Source organism: Alligator sinensis, unplaced genomic scaffold, assembly GCF_000455745.1.
Source record: "Alligator sinensis unplaced genomic scaffold, ASM45574v1 scaffold2082_1, whole genome shotgun sequence".
Lineage (NCBI taxonomy): Eukaryota > Metazoa > Chordata > Crocodylia > Alligatoridae > Alligator > Alligator sinensis.
Window position 1 is genome coordinate 39,666 of NW_005843783.1, and position 4,609 is coordinate 44,274.

The 4,609-nt window shown below is 57.6% G+C and overlaps 1 pseudogene; it reads left to right on the plus strand.

Moving 5' to 3' along the window:
* The window catches only part of LOC102377246, a 15,995-nt pseudogene that overhangs the window by 10,064 nt on the left and 1,322 nt on the right, over nucleotides 1-4,609 (plus strand).

Genomic DNA, 4,609 nt, shown 5'->3' on the forward strand with positions numbered 1-4,609 from the left:
ATCCTCTGAGGAAGGAGCTGGAGAGGGCCCTGGCGATGGAGTCCAAGGAGAAGGACAGCACCGCGGCGTGGAAGGCAGGTGCCACTTTGTGTCCTCAAGAGCTCATCCCCATGCAGAGCTGGCAGTGCGGGGTGGGGGCAGCTGTAAGATTTGCCCCCTCAGGGGCGGTGTGCCATGGAGGGAGCTCTTCCTAGGCATCAGGGGGATGCTGCGGTCTGGGGGAGAGCTGGGACCAGACTGGGCTGAGGTGCTGCCAGCTTAACCCCTTCCTTGTCACTCTTCCAGGGGAGTACAGAGTCACAGCTGCTGGCCTGGATGACATACTTCACCTCCCATAAAATGGGCCACACTCTGCAAGCTGGAGCCATGTTTGCTCTCAGAGCTGCTGCACTTTCTGCACTCCCTAAAACCCATGTCTCTGTCTTTCCCCACTGTCCCAGGGGCTCTGGGCACCGCAGCAGGATTTCCATCACATCAGTGTTTCAGTTTCTGTGAGATTCTTCTAGCAGTTCTCTAAAGTCTAAAAGTCTCACATCACGATGGCCATCACTGAGCCAGAGGAGGACTGGTGCAGAGCCCTTCCTGCGGTGCCCTGGGGCAGGGCAGGCTGGGCACTCTGCATTATGCTGCCCTGCGGGGAACAGGGCAGCGTAATGAAGGGAAAGGGGCAAGAAGGGCAAGGGGCTCTGGAGTTTGCTGTTCCCCATCCCAGGGCCAAGGGGGAGGCAGTGCTTGTTGCCCTGCCCTGGGCCCATGGACAGGGGCTTCAAGGCTCCCCAGCCTGGGGCAGCTCTCACAGGGGCAGAGGGAATGGTTTGTGGGACTGGGGGAGACTCGTTCTTCAGCCCTTCAGTCCCTTCCTCACGTGTCTCTTGTTATGTTCTGTGCTTTTCCTGGTTCGCGGGCTGTCATTTCAGGATCTTCCACTTTCCCCTCCCTGGAAGGGAGCGAGGCACTGGCAGAGGAGCCTGTCTCCTATGTAGAGAGTTTCTGTTGGGGAAGGGGGCTCTCTTGGGGTCCTTCCCATCCATCTCCCTTGGCCAACCCAGGCTTGAAGTTCTTTGCATGGAGCACCTCCTGCATTCCCGACCCAGGGACAGCCCCAGGCCTGGCACAAAAGCACCAACATCAACAGCTCAGCCAGAGATGACCCGTGGCCCACTGGGTTTTGCTCCAAGCCCCAGGGCCTTTGCAGAAGCCCCAAATCCTAAATCTCTGATTTGGATTTCAGCCCTTTTGCTGTGGGGTGAAAGTATTGTGTGATGCTTTCTCTAGATAGTGCATCACTATATCTAATGTGTGTATTATATATCTGGTGAGAGTATAGCTAATGGCAAAGGGCTGCACACACTGACTTCATGCCTTTCCTCTGCCAATGCAAAGTTGAAAGTGGAGATCACAGCTCACACTTGTTTTTGCTGCTTGTTCTGGAAGAACAAGGTAAAGCGACAGAGAGAGGGAATCAAGTCTGAGTGCGAGAAGCTGCGTCGCTTTGTGAGCGAGGAGGAGCAGCGGCTTCTGCAGAGACTGGAGGAGGGGGGGAGGGGGGGTCTGCGGAGCCTGGAGGCGAACGTAGCCCAACTCTCCCAGCAAAGCTCCTCTCTGCGCACGCTGATCTCGGAGATAGAGGAGAAGAGCCGGCAGGCACCTGCTGAGCTGCTGAAGGTGAGCGTGTGCTGCTGATCCGGCCCCTCAATGCTGCTGCCTTCTGGCCCAAAGCAGCCCTGGGCCTGGCCCCCAGAACTGGGAGAAACCGAGCCAAGACTCAGGGGAGAGTTTCCATCAGTCTGGAGATCTTCCAGTTTGTACTGGGAGGAAATCCTGATTTGGGAGAAGCCCGAAGTTATTGAACATGAAGGCTGCCTACAAAAATGAAAAAAAAGGGATTTACTTTAAGCTCAGAATGCCCCTCCGCCAAGCCCAGCACATGTCCAGAAGAGGTATCATATTATTTGGACCTGGCTTGCCCAGTATCTGTATAGACTGGGCACTTCAGGAGGGTTTTTTTGGAGGTTTTATCTAGTAGCTGATTGAATCAACTTTAGATTGAAGCACCAAAAATCCCCACTGAACTGTGTGATCTAGCGAGGTGCTGTGGAGCTGGGTCCAACATACACACTGTCTCTTCCAGTAAAGCAGAGTTTAGTTTGTTTTTCATGTCTCCCAATATCCAAAATGGACAAGACAGGGCATCTGGAGGTAGCCGAGCAAATATCCTGAGCAAAGTAATACTGAGACAGAGGTGATAGCTGAGAGATTGTTCATGGCCCCTTGGCTGCAGCCAAGTGCACCAGGCAGAGACAGATCAAAAGAATATTCACTATTGCCCTCCTTTTTCCAGTTCCAGGATGTGAAAAGGACCTTGGACAGGTGCTGAATCTTCCCCTTCCCCCTCCCAGTACATTGCTGCTTGGGCTGTGGCAGGAACATCTCCCTGGAAGAGCTGGGCTGAGCGATGATGGGGATATGTTCCTCTTAGGAGCAAGGATGTGAAGCTTCAGGAAGCAAAAGCTGTTTCCACAGAACTGAAGACCCCGTGCAGCATCCCAGGGATGATGGAAATGCTAAGGAAATTCAGAGGTACATCACAGCACATGCCAGGGTCATTGGCGAGAGCCGTGCGCAGTGCACTGGGGGATGTGGCACACACAGCACAGGGGATGTGGCTGCCATGTTGGCAGTCTCCTCGGCCCATGTCTGAGGGCCTCTGGATCAGCAGGGGAAAAAGTCCCGTTGTAATTTCCATGCAGGGCACGGCTGGGTCACTCCAGTGGGGGCGAGTGACATAGGAAACAGAGACATGGTTAAAGAGGGACATGGTTAAATACGTGGATCCCTGTTCCTGCTGTGGGAGAGAGGAGTTAATGCCAGTACCAGGTGATGCCACGCAATGTCTTAGTTAAATCTCTGGGTTAATCTCAACTCAAGGTCAAGGGCTGAAGGGAAATCTGGGCCTCTGCATGCAATGGGGAAGGTCCACAGTGTCCAACAGCCTGCAGTCCCTGGGCCTTGCAGTGTGCTGCAGCCTGCAGTGCCCAAGGGAGCTGAGCACCACCACTGGGATGCCCTGGGTGCCATCCTGCCCATTCCCAGAGCTGTGCACAGGCCCCGAGTGCAGTGAGATGAAGCAGGAAGAGGCTTTTACCTGCTCTCCATTTCCAGCTCCTTTCCAGCTGTGTTTGGCCCCTACAGCAGGATCCTCCAGGCTTCCTCTTCCAGCCCCATGGCCAGCCCATCTCTCCCTGCCTGCTGCTTGCTACTCCCAGCAATTTGGGGTTTTCTGCCCTTCCACACACTCCCTGCCCTGGATGCAGCTCAGTCCCTGCCCTGCCACTTCCCTTGAATTCAGATCCTAGGGCAACTTGTCTCCTGCCTCAGGCATCTCTTACTCAGGCTTTCAGTCCTGATGAATGCCATGTCAGCTGTGGCTCCAAAGAGGGGAAGGATGGTCCCTTCCCTGAGGCAGCATGAGGGCAGGTGACCCAGACGTCAGCCTCAGCCAGGCATTGGCTTGCCCAGGGAGTGCAGACAGGGGCCCGCAGTCCCCAGCCCCCTCCGGGTAGCAATGAACACAGACTCAACTGGCAGGTCCCAGCCTGGTCTCTGCAGCTGTTTCCTGCCCGCGATGGTGCAAAGCAGCAGCCAGTGCCGTCCTGCCCACCCAGAGCTGCAGCTCAGCAGCTGTTTTCACGGGGGACTGGGTTTGGGGGAGTCAATACATCCGTTCTTAAAGGGGCTTTCATGCCCCAGCTCAGTCCATGGTGTGGAGAGGGCCTGAGGCTTTCCTGAATGGGGCAGGCTTGGCAGGGAAATCTGGGGTGTCTCGCTTACCTTGCCCAGAGCTGTCACCTTCTCCATGTGTGTAAGACAAGCCTGGAGTCAGGCTGAGTGTGGGCAGGACCTGTCCTGGGCCAGTCTGCATCCAGAGCGGGGTGTAAGATCTCCAGCCCCGCGGGGACCCCCCAGCTCTGCCTGGACCTGCCCCTGGATGAATGATTACTGAGAGTGAGGACAGGGCACAGTGGAGGCTCTCCTTGGGGCCTGGGCCAAGGTCTGGGGGCACTGTGTGGTAGGAGCAGGTGTGCACAGATCACAGCCCCTGGGGACCATGGGGAGGGGAGGTCAGGCTGGAGCTGTCCAGACCCAAGAGCAGGCGCTGCTTAGAGGGGAGCTGGGACTGGCCCCAGGTGCAGCTGAGCTGTCCCTCACCTGAGTAGGGCTCAGTTATTGGGGAAATCTCCCCTCACTCCTAAGTGGCCTCGGACTCAGAAATGGGCCCTGTTCTGCGGTGCTTAGTGCCCCTGTCAGTGCTCCCCCTGCCCTTCCCCTCCCCTCCCCACCCCGTGCGCCCAGCCCCATGCACGGCCCTGCCTGGGCTGGGCTCTGGGGAGGCGCTGGCTGTGGGGTGCCCTGGCTGCAGTCCTGTGCCCACAGGGCTGGGGCATGGGGGTCCCCGCTGGGGCAGAGCAGCCCAGCCTGGGGTGGCAGGGGCAGCACCCACCTGCTGTCGGCAGCACACCCAGTGACCCCGGCCCAGAGCACAGAGACCCCCGGGCCCTGCCCCCTGCCCCCCCCCCACCCACCCCCCCACGCCAGCCGGACCCGGCGG